This window comes from Thunnus thynnus, chromosome 21 (assembly GCF_963924715.1).
Source record: "Thunnus thynnus chromosome 21, fThuThy2.1, whole genome shotgun sequence".
Classification (NCBI taxonomy): Eukaryota; Metazoa; Chordata; class Actinopteri; order Scombriformes; family Scombridae; genus Thunnus; species Thunnus thynnus.
In genome coordinates this window covers 22,140,356-22,154,040 of record NC_089537.1, presented here as the reverse complement: position 1 = coordinate 22,154,040, position 13,685 = coordinate 22,140,356, and the positions used below count along the sequence as shown (strand labels likewise).

Below are 13,685 nucleotides of genomic sequence, written 5' to 3'. Positions count from 1 at the left end.
ACAAACTTTCTGTGCAGTTATTTGTGAGGTGATTATATAAATACTGTACTGTAGGGTAGTATAGGTGGACCAACACGTGTGACATGTATGCATTTGACACCACAACAACAAATTATTTTCAGGGTGGTTGTTGTGGCCAAGTGGTTAAGGCGATGGACTAGAAATCTAGGGTCTCCCCACACAGGTTCGAATCCTTCATTGACATCAGACTGTCGTTAGCTGTGGCAGTCAAAAGCAATGTAATGAGTTCTCTGCTGAGGCTTGCGGACCGCAGCATGACCGGAGGGAAGCACAGCCAGCTAGCCTCCCAGCTAACATTAGCCCCAGTTCTGCATGTGGATCCAACCAGAGCATTGAGCCCTGGTTTGTTATTGAAGTTAAAGGGGGAAGAAGGTCTGACGGGCAGCTGAGTGAAGTGGAGCCTGCAGAGGAAGAAAACTCTTACTCTAAATAGAAGTAGCTAGTTGAAACCTAAAGTCATCCTTATGGTGTTTTGAACCTAACCTTTTTTTAAACCTCTTTAGCATTTGGGATTTATTATTTGTTCTGAACAACAAGACACAAAATTGTCTGGATAGGGTCTGACAGCCGGTTCCACTTTGGATTCCCGGTTGGCTTAATACCCAGATTTATTAAAGGAGCCCTGTGGACTTGTAAACAAACAAAAGTTATGTTTACATTGAGTGTTACTCACCAAAACTGATTGTGTGTGTCGTTGAGGTCTAACAAATGTGCTGAATCCATTTCCTTCCACAACATTTGCAAAGCTGAGATTTAAGTATTTTAAATCCAGCATCCATGGTTACTTGCCTGTAGTCTTCTTCCCTGCCTTTGCTGGTGCATTGCTGTGTTTCTTGGTGCATTACAGTCACCTATAAACCAGTGTATCACATCACCAGCGTGCATGTGTGTCAGCAAAATGGGGACCATCTCTTGAAAAACTGCTTCATAGCACTACAAGAGGTCAGAAACTCCACACGGACCCTTTAAGCTTGGATGCTGGTCAATCTCAAATCTTTTATCCTTCTTCACTCTGTTTTATCAGCAAAGTGCAGTGGAAAACGTACTCTGCATCCTCTCGCATTTTCTCTATCTATTACTTTACAAACAGCCTCTTGAGATTGAGATCACTTTGAACACAGATTGTCAGGGGATTGTTATGACTGAGTGGTTAAGGTCGTTGGGTTCTCCGTGGACAAGTTTGAATCCTGCCAATTATGATTATTTTCATGTGCTATCTGCTGGATTATTAGAACACCATACACCAAAACTGAAGAGTGAGAATTCACTCGCAAAGAAAAGACACTTATGAAGAATTTACTTTCTGTGAAGTTGTTTGACTTACAGCAGTTGCAGAGGTTTCCAACTTTGCTGATGTACCTCCGTCTCTCTCTCCTTCCTTTCTGTTCAATTCCTGACATGAACTCCTGAATCTGAAGAAGTTTTTCATGTATTTCTTAGCGATGGTGGTATAGTGGTGAGCATAGCTGCCTTCCAAGCAGTTGACCCGGGTTCAATTCCCGGCCATCGCAGATGCGTTCTTCCCAAGTTGTGTTTACAGTGGAAGTGCAATTCATATGTTCTGTAGGAACTGTGCATTGCTTGTTTTTTGGTTTTGCTGTCAGAGATGTGTGGCTATCATGATTGATTACAGGTATAATTAACAACAGCAGGTTCATGTTCAAGCTTCATATAGAATATTATGTTGAAACTGGAAATACGCTATTTAATTCTATGATTAATTGTTTTGGAAAATTTCTGTTTTCTCCGCTCATGGGGGACCATTCTAAAAAAAATTGCACCTCTCCACAATATAGACAGTTTAACTTTATGAAATTAAGTTTTTTCCAGCAGTGATATTATTCTTTAACCACTGTTCCGCATTTGCTCAATTCTCTTATGACCAGAAAAGTACAGTATCAATTGTATTTAACAACTACAGACAGGTGACAAATTAAATTAAAAACTGGTACAGGTTTGAATGCTTGATCCCTACAGTGAGGGGATCTGGTGGCTATGCTGTGTGGCATTTTGCTGGCATGGTTTTGGGTCCAGGGTAAAAAAATTACTGTTGAGTCCAATTAATACCTTTCTGACACTAAACAAAGCTGAATATGGTCTGTGAGCATTCTAGTGTCATTCGGAGTTGACAATGGACGCTTATTTTCATGTGCATGTTTGTTGAAGTGCAAGAAGAAGTGTCTAAACATCAACACACCCTGTACTACAATTAAAACCTTACAGGAATACCACACGTCTGGCACAAAGGTCCTGTAAAGTTGACCCTTAAAGTGGTTTGTATGAAGTGTAGGTTGTTGAATACAATAAGACTGTACGACAGCTGCTCAGTGACATTACCTTTTCCTGTGTCATGCTAGACCTTAGTTGTCTCTACCTTTACTTTGTTATGTAAAAATACTTTCAGTCAATAGTACTATTACAAAAGTTTGTGTTTAATTACATCGTCTCGTCTCTTCTCTTCTCTTCTCTTCTCTTCTCTTCTCTTCTCTTCTCTTCTCTTCTCTTCCTGGTGTACCTCCCTCTTCCTCTCCTCTGCTCCTCCTCTCACTCTCCTCTGCTCCTCCTCTCACTCTCTCCTTCTATCCTCTTCCTGTCAAATTCTTACACTGACCTAAACTGCTGAGTGTGCGGTTATATTCGTGATGCTCTGCAGCGATGGTGGTATAGTGGTGAGCATAGCTGCCTTCCAAGCAGTTGACCCGGGTTCGATTCCCGGCCATCGCAGTTCTGTTTTGTTTGGATTTGTTGTCAGAGAAGTGTGCGCTCTTCAGTCTGTTTTCTCAATCCATTTTTACCCTCTGCAAGTTTTAAAGCATGTGTTCTCTGCACATGCTTGTATATATCTGCAAATATATATATACAGTGCTGCTTGAAAGTTTGTGAACCCTTTAGAATTTGCTCTATTTCTGCATAAATATGACCTCAAACATGATCAGATTTCCGCTCAAGTCCTAAAACTAGATAAAGAGACATCAGTTAAACAAATGAGACAAAAACTTTACACTTGTTCATTTATTTATCGAGGAAAATGATTCAATGTTACATATTTGTGTGTTGAAAAATTATGTGAACCTAAGATTATTAATTCATTTGAAGAGGAAATTAGAGTTGGGTGTTTCAATAAATGGGATGACAATCAAGTGTGAGTCTGGGAGGCCCTGCCTTATTTAAAGAAGAGAAATCTGGGTCTTCACTGTCAAAGTCTTAGCCTCACAACACAGGTTTGTGGAAGTGTGTCATGACTCAAACAGGAGATTTCTGAGGACCTTAGAAGAAGAGTTGTTGATGCTCACCAAGCTGGAAAGGGTTACAAGACCCAAGGGTAACGTCTAGGAAACTAAAGGTCTCTCTTGCAGTGGCTACAGTCGATGTTAATGAGTCCATCATCAGGAGAACATTGAACATCAATGGTGTGCATGGCAGAGTTGCAAGAAAAAAGCCACTTCTCTCCAAACAGAACATTGCTTTCGTCTACGGTTCACTCAAGACCACATGGATAAGCCGGAAGGTGATTGGAACAATGTTCTGTGAATGGATGAGACCAAAATCGAACTTTTTGGCTTGAATGAGAAGCGTTCTGTTTGGCGATGAGCAAACACTGCATTCCAGTGTAAGAACCTTATCCCATCTGTGAAACAAGGTGGTGGTAGTATCATGGTTTGGGCTGCTTTGCTGCCTCTGAACCAGGAAATGAGTCGAGAGGCAGATAGCAGAGTCTAACTTTACTTTTAATGTTATCAAACAAAGAGAAATGTCCTCCCCTCTTCCTAGTAACGTCTTCGTACTCCCTCATGGCAGAGTTTACAGCTCTGATCAGTCTGATCTCCAGCTGTGATTGGCCACTGCAGCCCTCAGCCACAGTGTTGTCGGGTTGCATTTCTCCAAAAGTTGACTCTGAATACGGCCTAAGGATGCAAGGATAGGGGTGATGTGGTCTTATTTTTTGGACCTTATTAATAGCCGGGCAGCTTGAATAACCTGGACCTGACAATGGAATTTACCTGCCTGTTGAAATCACCATCAAATATAATGCCCAGGTTATTAGCATGTGGTCTGATGTTGGCAGAAAGGTGATTGAGGTTCTGGGCAGTAACAGTGGTATGATGTAGGGGGGCAAAGAGTAGGATCTCTGTCTTGTCCTCATTTAACTGAAGGTAATTGTGAGCCAAGCGGTCTTTAATATCTTGGAGATAGTTTTGTGACTTTAGCTGATTTAGCCAAGTTTCCGTTACAAAAACATATCCAGCTTATTGGAGGAAATAATGTCTCGGCATATAAGTGATTTATTTGATAAGGACCTCACATTCAGTACGTCTAAGAGGTTGTGGGAGACTCAGCAGCCACACATTTCTCTGTTCTATTTCTCTGTTTAGTGTCTGCAGGTTAGGTTAACCCCCTCACTTTTCCAGCAGTTGGGGAAACAATAGACGTGACTTTTCTTGGTCTTGAGAAGCTGCAGCATTTATTACACACTAAAGCCTGTACTGTACATTTACTGCCAGACTGACAACTTACTGCTAACCTTTTCCTCTGCTCTGCTCACATTCACCGTCACTTTTCTGCTGCTCGCTCTCTCACTCAACCACTCACTCAACTGCTACGTCACATTTTACGCAATGCCCTATTCCTTAAAAGGAGCTACGCTGCCAAGAGTTTCCCAAGCAATGACACAGAGGTTAAGTTACGTCTTGGAACAGGGCTGCTCAGAGGCTCCCAAACGCTATTGATTTCCGATAGAATGGATATTTGGTGTTATTTTTGGCATTAAAAAATATTCCTTTGGCCTGGTGGGGGTTCTTGTTAGCCTGGCGGCCCGTCAGGCCTGTACTATTATAGGGGAAACACTGCTATCTGTCCACCTATACCTACAGAATTACCCTGTTTTCTTGTGCAAAGGAAACAGCTCATTGATCAAGTTATCAATGTTGAGACATTAGATATTAATGTTTCCATCATACCATTCACAGGGGATGTAGCTCAGTGGTAGAGCGCATGCTTCGCATGTATGAGGCCCCGGGTTCAATCCCCGGCATCTCCATCAGTCTTTATGATGACAGTAAGAGACAGGTGACACTGGATAAATATAGGCTACCAGTTTTAAACAAACACACTTGAGGGGAAATTTCACATCTGTAAATATGATGATTTCTTAAAACTAGGTCGTCTATGTAGTAGAAATGTGTATTTTTTTTAAATTGATGCCCTATGACTAGAGAAAACTGAGAAAAAGGTTGTAGATTCCAAAAAAACCCCTCAGAATCTGCAGTCTTCATTTCAGCTTGGTTTGGCAAACAATCATGGATGAAGTAGTGAAAAACTGCAACCAAACGACAGACGACAAGGAACCGGGACCTAAGTGCTCAAGCTGAATGCAGCCGCAAAAGTCACAGGTAACACACAGTTGCTGATGTACTGTTCCGTATTCAGAGCTGGCAAAGTCCAATATAATATTCTATGAGAAAACAAAGTCATGTTTACCAAAACACCACAGAGTTTGTTGCAGCACGCAGTTTTCAGTCTGTCTCCATTCTCTCTGATGATCCTGACTGTGCACCGGTCAGTGCTTCAAAACTACTCCGGCTGTGGCTCCTCTCTCTCGGCTGCAGCTGTAACGTAGCTCCAGTGGTCACTTTCACCTCCATACTCTGTTTTATCTGATTCCACAGCACGATATTTGGCCTCATAAGTTGTAATAGTGGCACCACACCTCTACTCCAACATTATATTATAAAGCTAGTTGTTTTTGTGTTAGATTCAGCTTTTCTGCCCACCTGAGGATCAAATTCCCTGGTTTGTTTGGTTATCGGTCGAATCACGGAGAAGCTCGCCAGCTGAAATTTGTGTCAGGCTGCGGCTGAGTGTTTTGGGAGACCCAACTTTGACAGTCCTTGATGGCACCACTACAGAAAATGAAGAAATGTAGTTTATAGTCCAAGGCAGATCTCGAAAGCCCACCAGGTGGTGTAACATGCAGCTGGATGAAAAGGGATATTTTATCACAAAGAAAACAGAGGAAAGTTTAATGTCCTTCATGTATAATTCAGCCCAAATTACGACCATAGGAATGAACTTGAAAATCGGTGAAATCGTCCTTTGAAGGAGGAGTGAATAGCTGGCTATCTTTTGGTACGTTTGCATGCACTGAAGTAACCTGGTGAAGCTGGTAATCTGCAGTAAGATGGTTACTGTAAATAAGTGTATACATGCAACAGATTAGTAACCTGATTTCGCCTCTACCCCCAAAACTTTTGGAAGTTCTTAATGGATGATGAACTAATTACTCATTTTAACTCTATTATTGTGATAGAAGTCGCTGCTTTCTGTCTTTTTTTGGTTTTTATGTGTCTCTGTGCAGTGAGAGGAAAGGAAAGGCAGACACAGAGTGTTTCCTCACAGCATGAAAATGTCTGAAATTGTACAAATTCAAATTAATTACTTCTACAAGTTACTTTGTGTTAGTTTCAGTTTTTGTCAAACTTTGGATGGAATTATTTTAAACACGAGGGCGCATCACTCTATATAATGATCTACTGTCATCCATCTGATCTGCTGTGCTTTCCTTGTCTGCAGTCTTTTGTTATACACATACACATTCTCCAGGAAAACTTATCTGGGGATAGATCATAGGCGATCATAGTAACCAAGTTTCTCGCTTAGATGACAATTAAATATATGAACTTACTGGAGTAACCTGACTACTTAAGTGCATGTAAAGGCACTGATAATGAGAAGCAAGATGTGTTAATCATTTAAATATGCCACCCTACCCAATAAAATGAAGGTGAATGGAATTTCATTTGTGGCACAATGGAGATCTCGCTGAACAAACACTCAGCAAGTCTAAGAACATCTATTAGCTTTTATTATCATGTAGATATAAGTTACTACGTAAATTTTACACTGACCCACGACTAGCTGTAAAATAGGAGTCGCCATGCTGCATCTGTATGAGCATGAACAGCCGACTTCCTCAAAGTAACAAAAAAAAAAAAAGGTATACAATGTGTCACTGCAAATGGCATTTTTGTAACTACAAACCAAATTCTCACCTGGATTTTTGCATTTCTGCCTTTTTTCTTGTGCTGACAGAAAATCACTCAGAATTTTGATAATTGAGCAATTGTTTAAGTCTTTTATTAACAACCTTTCTCTGTGAAAAGTTAAAATCCTTTACTCATATTATGGAGATTAAAACAGATGAACACAATGATGTGTGATGAGTGCAAAACTGGAACTGTACCAAGCCCTAAACATTCCTAATGATTTACCTACAAAGTCCTAACAAAGAGAATGGACATTATTGTCACATGACAAGGACAGCAGTAAAGCCCGTTCTCTCTGTCCATGACAGTAGAGCAAAAGATGGCTACATTGCTGTTACATTGACTCCTTGGTCGACAGTGTAGCAACAGAAGAAAATCTGTATGTAGAAGCAAATTATTATATTAACATTTAAGAATTTTCAAATTATTTTTATTCACTAGCCAGGCTTGATATTGAAGTTGTCAATGTTAGTTACGTGTCTCCATAGTTGTCCCCTTATAGTCTTGTTAGATGTGGCACCTTTCCCACCGCTAATGTCAGCAGTGTAGCTAGATGATTTTATTGTTTATACATTGTTATGACTCAAATCATCCAGCAATATGTTTATGTAATATAGCTACACAGAAGCAGTTTGTGATATATGCCATTAGAAAGCTCGAAATCTCTGGGTTTTGTCTGACATTTAACCTGATATTTGCAGAAATGACCAAGAAAGGTAAACTTGATGCATATTTGGCAGGTATCCTGTACCAGTATGCCCAGGAGAAGTACTGGTTTACCACATGTAAGAAGCCGTGGGCCAGGAAATGGAAGGCTGTCATGCAGCACATTGATGCCTGTCCTTTAACTCCTCTGTACAACAACCATTTTGTGAATATGACATCTTCAGAAAAAAAAAATCCTCTGCAAATGTGGATATCCTAAGGTAAGTGATGATTATATTTAATTTAGATATTTTAGTTAATAGCAGTTGCCATAAACCGTTGTGTATTAGCTTTTTAAATAGGCAAATTTGAATATCTTAACATGAAAATACATTATTTATCCCATTAGTTGTGTTTTGATTGTTTCACAATTGTTAACAATGAAGTTAAAAACTTATTTTCAGACCTAGTGAAATAGTAAACTTTTTTTTTCACAGTCAGCTGAGCAGACAGATTCATCAGTGAGTCATTGAACAGAGGCAGAGAGTAGGGAGGTCCTGGATGTCTTGAGATACATATCACAAATTCTTGAATTTGTATCACATCACAGAAGGTGAAAAGACCACTCTCTTGAGACAGTGGGCCTCATGCAAGAACCACTCGTACGAACAGATTCGTTCTTCAGAGACACGTTCGACTGATCTAAGAACATTTGTGGTGAATGGGAATTTGACTGAAAATTCTCTTTTTTGTAATGGATTCATTGCTCACGTAATCAATAGGGAAAACTGCCAAACATTTGCTGGTTTTACTTTGTCGTTGTGAAGGTTTGCTGCTCGTCTTAGTTTGACATGATTGCAAACTGATGGTTTCAGGGCCTACACATGTAGCTGCTGTAGTTATAGTGTATCCCCTTTACGCTGACGTAGATATCCAGCTTAAGTTGTGCTACATCCCTTTGTTCAAACTCTTCTCATATGTCTGCTATCTTAATTTTCTCTGTAAACACGGGGATGTAGCTCAGTGGTAGAGCGCATGCTTTGCATGTATGAGGCCCCGGGTTCAATCCCCGGCATCTCCAACAGGCTTTATGATGACAACAAACTTGTAGACATCACATCACCTCAGCGGAGACGAAAAATCAAAAGGCTTCACACTGAAAAAATATGCATGTGCAATTTGTATATAAGAGCTTGTGTATGAATGGGACGTCTCATTGAGAACACTCCCTAATAGAAAAGCGTAATAAGACAGGACAGAGAAACTTGTGGAATACTTCTCGCTAAGTTAAACAAAGGCAATATTGTTATTTATTTGTAGGTGATGGTGATGTGACATATCCGTGACATGGTTGCTTTTCTTTTATTACCTGTCAGATCTCTATCGAGACACAGTCAAAACTGAAGAGTAATACTGCCCTTACAAACTGTCTGTGAAGCTCTTTGTGAGGCGATGATATGAATGTTGTACTGTAGTGTGGTATTGGTGGAACAACACGTGTGACACGTATGCATTTGACACCCCAACAACAGATTCTTATCAGGGTGGTTGTCGTGGCCGAGTGGTTAAGGCGATGGACTAGAAATCCATTGGGGTCTCCCCGCGCAGGTTCGAATCCTGCCGACAACGATGCCTTAATCTTGTTCACGCGCTGCCTGATGGAATTCTGAGAAGCCAGAAGCCACCAGCCAGGACACCCGTAGGGGGCACCTCTCGGATGAGTAGTGGAATGCCTTCAAGAATGAAACAGTGAATCTGGTTGCTTTCAAATGAGTCATTCTGGACCTGCGCTACTTGCTCTTCTGCACAGTCCTTCACGTCATACATTGACTACATACAATATCCACTCTGTTATCATTTAGTTTCTTGCAGCGTAGCTTCCGTAGTCAATAATAACATTACTATTAGTTACGGGTATGTCAAACCACATTCTTCTCGTCTCTGCTTGGTGTACCTCCCTCCTCCTCTCCCTGTTGAATTCTTACACTGATATAAAGTGCTGATTTTGCAGTAAAATCCTCATCTTGCACAGCGATGGTGGTATAGTGGTGAGCATAGCTGCCTTCCAAGCAGTTGACCCGGGTTCGATTCCCGGCCATCGCAGTTCCGTTTCGTTGTTTACAAAGCAAGCGGCAACTTCCGTGGCTGAGGAACCAAGCCAGCGCGAAAGTGCCAAAAACTGCAGTTACTCCAATGGCCACTTGAGGCTTTCTCCAATAGCGAGTCAATCTGCGTAGACCCCCATGCTGCATGTTGAAATACCCAGCTTTACGGCAGAAACAGACGTGTTTGTAGCCTGGTACAAAATGTGAAATGCTCCTCGCCCGGGTTTGGTCTCTATAGCTAATTTCCCTGTTCATGACAACTCAACAGTGGGAGGTTTTTTATATAACTGACCCGTTTAAATTTTCCTGAGGCTAAAAGTCACGCAGCGCCAAAGCTGTCCAAAGCTCGTCTTTGTCTTTCAGAGGGTGGTGCAGCTCAGCTTTCTGTTGGTCTCTTCTAATAAATTGCCTGAAATTGCAGACATACCACAGGGTTCCCTCAGGTCCTCTTACGAAACCTGCCCGACAACGTTTGGGAAGTGATTAAAAATTAGGGGTCCGTCACATTGTTGATGAACAACTGTTTTCAGTCTCGGGAATGTAGTTCCGTGTACGGCACACGACACTGCAACACGGCTACGTTTACAGAGCTTCGCTAGCTTGTTGTGCTACATATCACAAACTCTTGAATTTGTATCGCATCACAGAAGGTGAAAAGACCACTCTCTTGAGACAGTGGGCCTCATGCAAGAACCACTCGTACGAACAGATTTGTTCTTCAGAGACACGTACGACTGATTTAAGAACATTTGTGGTGAATGGGAATTTGACTGAAAATTCTCTTTTTTGTAATGGATTCATTGCTCACGTAATCAATAGGGAAAACTGCCAAACATTTGCTAGTTTTACTTTGTCGTTGTGAAGGTTTGCTGCTCGTCTTAGTTTGACATGATTGCAAACTGAATTTTTGGGGTTCTGGACTTTTGGATCATTTGTGGTGTAGCCTACGTTGTGGTTTCAGGGCCTACACATGTAGCTGCTGTAGTTATAGTGTATCCCCTGTATGCTGAAGTAGATATCCAGCTTAAGTTGTGCTACATCCCTTTGTTCAAACTCTTCTCATATGTCTGCTATCTTAATTCGCTCTATAAACGGGGGGATGTAGCTCAGTGGTAGAGCGCATGCTTTGCATGTATGAGGCCCCAGGTTCAATCCCCGGCATCTCCAACAGGTTTTATGATGACAACAAACTTGTAGACATCACATCACATCACCTCAGCGGAGACGAAAAATCAAAAGGCTTCACACTGAAAAAATATGCACGTGCAATTTGTATATAAGAGCTTGTGTATGAATGGGACGGAACATTGAGAACACTCCCTAATAGAAAAGCGTAATAAGACAGGACAGAGAAACTTGTGGAGTACTTCTCACTAAGTTAAACAAGGACGATAGCGTTTTTTATTTGTAGGTGATGTGACATATCTGTGACATGGTTGCCTTTCTTTTATTACCTGTCAGATCTCTATCGAGACACAGTCATACACCAAAACTGAAGAGTAATACTGCCCTTACAAACTGTCTGTGAAGCTCTTTGTGAGGCGATGATATGAATGTTGTACTGTAGTGTGGTATTGGTGGAACAACATGTGTGACACGTATGCATTTGACACCCCAACAACAGATTCTTATCAGGGTGGTTGTCGTGGCCGAGTGGTTAAGGCGATGGACTAGAAATCCATTGGGGTCTCCCCGCGCAGGTTCGAATCCTGCTGACAACGATGCCTTAATCTTGTTCACGCGCTGCCTGATGGAATTCTGAGAAGCGTAGGAGGCACCTCTTGGATGAGTAGTGGAATGCCTTCAAGAATGAAACAGTGAATCTGGTTGCTTTCAAATGAGTCAACCTAGATGTTGGACTGGACCTGCGCTACTTGCTCTTCTGCACAGTCCTTCACGTCATACCTTGACTACATACAATATCCACTCTGTTATCATTTAGTTTCTTGCAGCGTAGCTTCCGTAGTCAATAATAATATTACTATTAGTTACAGGTATGTCAAACTACATTCTTCTCTTCTCTGCTTGGTGTACCTCCCTCCTCCTCTCCCTGTTGAATCCTTACACTGATATAAAGTGCTGATTTTGCAGTAAAATCCTCATCTTGCACAGCGATGGTGGTATAGTGGTGAGCATAGCTGCCTTCCAAGCAGTTGACCCGGGTTCGATTCCCGGCCATCGCAGTTCTATTTTGTTGTTTATGAAGTCAGTGGCAATCTCCGTGGCTGATAAAATCAAGCCAAGGGGAAAGTGCCAAAAACTGCTGAGTTGGCGGCGAAATCCTCGTCTTCCACAGCGATGGTGGTATAGTGGTGAGCATAGCTGCCTTCCAAGCAGTTGACCCGGGTTCGATTCCCGGCCATCGCAGTTCCGTTTCGTTGTTTACAAAGCAAGCGGCAACTTCCGTGGCTGAGGAACCAAGCCAGCGCGAAAGTGCCAAAAACTGCAGTTACTCCAATGGCCACTTGAGGCTTTCTCCAAAAGTGAGTCAATCTGCGTAGACCCCCATGCTGCATGTTGAAATGCCCAGCTTTACGGCAGAAACAGACGTGTTTGTAGCCTGGTACAAAATGTGAAATGCTCCTCGCCCGGGTTTGGTCTCTATAGCTAATTTCCCCGTTCATGACAACTCAACAGTGGGAGGTTTTTTATATAACTGACCCGTTTCAATTTTCCTGAGGCTAAAAGTCACGCAGCGCCAAAGCTGTCCAAAGCTCGTCTTTGTCTTTCAGAGGGTGGTGCAGCTCAGCTTTCTGTTGGTCTCTTCTAATAAATTGCCTGAAATTGCAGACATACCACAGGGTTCCCTCAGGTCCTCTTACGAAACCTGCCCGACAACGTTTGGGAAGTGATTAAAAATTAGGGGTCCGTCACATTGTTGATGAACAACTGTTTTCAGTCTCGGGAATGTAGTTCCGTGTACGGCACACGACACTGCAACACGGCTACGTTTACAGAGCTTCGCTAGCTTGTTGTGCTACATATCACAAACTCTTGAATTTGTATCGCATCACAGAAGGTGAAAAGACCACTCTCTTGAGACAGTGGGCCTCATGCAAGAACCACTCGTACGAACAGATTTGTTCTTCGGAGACACGTACGACTGATTTAAGAACATTTGTGGTGAATGGGAATTTGACTGAAAATTCTCTTTTTTGTAATGGATTCATTGCTCACGTAATCAATAGGGAAAACTGCCAAACATTTGCTAGTTTTACTTTGTCGTTGTGAAGGTTTGCTGCTCGTCTTAGTTTGACATGATTGCAAACTGAATTTTTGGGGTTCTGGACTTTTGGATCATTTGTGGTGTAGCCTACGTTGTGGTTTCAGGGCCTACACATGTAGCTGCTGTAGTTATAGTGTATCCCCTTTACGCTGAAGTAGATATCCAGCTTAAGTTGTGCTACATCCCTTTGTTCAAACTCTTCTCATATGTCTGCTATCTTAATTCGCTCTATAAACGGGGGGATGTAGCTCAGTGGTAGAGCGCATGCTTTGCATGTATGAGGCCCCGGGTTCAATCCCCGGCATCTCCAACAGGTTTTATGATGACAACAAACTTGTAGACATCACATCACATCACCTCAGCGGAGACGAAAAATCAAAAGGCTTCACACTGAAAAAATATACACGTGCAATTTGTATATAAGAGCTTGTGTATGAATGGGACGGAACATTGAGAACACTCCCTAATAGAAACGCGTAATAAGACAGGACAGAGAAACTTGTGGAGTACTTCTCACTAAGTTAAACAAAGACGATAGCGTTTTTTATTTGTAGGTGATGTGACATATCTGTGACATGGTTGCCTTTCTTTTATTACCTGTCAGATCTCTATCGAGACACAGTCATACACCAAAACTGAAGAGTA

The 13,685-nt window shown here is 41.8% G+C and overlaps 11 non-coding genes across 11 annotated transcripts; all 11 read left to right on the top strand.

Moving 5' to 3' along the window:
• The first annotated feature begins 1,460 nt into the window (after positions 1 to 1,460).
• trnag-ucc (transfer RNA glycine (anticodon UCC)) lies at positions 1,461 to 1,532 on the top strand. The gene has a single exon. It is a non-coding gene; the product is annotated as a tRNA-Gly (tRNA).
• Positions 1,533 to 2,673: 1,141 nt separating this feature from the next.
• Positions 2,674 to 2,745, top strand: trnag-ucc (transfer RNA glycine (anticodon UCC)). The gene has a single exon. It is a non-coding gene; the product is annotated as a tRNA-Gly (tRNA).
• Positions 2,746 to 4,987: 2,242 nt separating this feature from the next.
• Positions 4,988 to 5,059, top strand: trnaa-cgc (transfer RNA alanine (anticodon CGC)). Its single transcript has one exon. It is a non-coding gene; the product is annotated as a tRNA-Ala (tRNA).
• Positions 5,060 to 8,718: 3,659 nt separating this feature from the next.
• Positions 8,719 to 8,790, top strand: trnaa-ugc (transfer RNA alanine (anticodon UGC)). The gene has a single exon. It is a non-coding gene; the product is annotated as a tRNA-Ala (tRNA).
• Positions 8,791 to 9,256: 466 nt separating this feature from the next.
• trnas-aga (transfer RNA serine (anticodon AGA)) lies at positions 9,257 to 9,338 on the top strand. Its single transcript has one exon. It is a non-coding gene; the product is annotated as a tRNA-Ser (tRNA).
• A 402-nt stretch (positions 9,339 to 9,740) lies between these two features.
• Positions 9,741 to 9,812, top strand: trnag-ucc (transfer RNA glycine (anticodon UCC)). Its single transcript has one exon. It is a non-coding gene; the product is annotated as a tRNA-Gly (tRNA).
• Positions 9,813 to 10,909: 1,097 nt separating this feature from the next.
• trnaa-ugc (transfer RNA alanine (anticodon UGC)) lies at positions 10,910 to 10,981 on the top strand. Its single transcript has one exon. It is a non-coding gene; the product is annotated as a tRNA-Ala (tRNA).
• A 472-nt stretch (positions 10,982 to 11,453) lies between these two features.
• Positions 11,454 to 11,535, top strand: trnas-aga (transfer RNA serine (anticodon AGA)). Its single transcript has one exon. It is a non-coding gene; the product is annotated as a tRNA-Ser (tRNA).
• Positions 11,536 to 11,925: 390 nt separating this feature from the next.
• trnag-ucc (transfer RNA glycine (anticodon UCC)) lies at positions 11,926 to 11,997 on the top strand. The gene has a single exon. It is a non-coding gene; the product is annotated as a tRNA-Gly (tRNA).
• A 112-nt stretch (positions 11,998 to 12,109) lies between these two features.
• trnag-ucc (transfer RNA glycine (anticodon UCC)) lies at positions 12,110 to 12,181 on the top strand. The gene has a single exon. It is a non-coding gene; the product is annotated as a tRNA-Gly (tRNA).
• Positions 12,182 to 13,278: 1,097 nt separating this feature from the next.
• On the top strand, positions 13,279 to 13,350 carry trnaa-ugc (transfer RNA alanine (anticodon UGC)). The gene has a single exon. It is a non-coding gene; the product is annotated as a tRNA-Ala (tRNA).
• Positions 13,351 to 13,685: the final 335 nt, after the last annotated feature.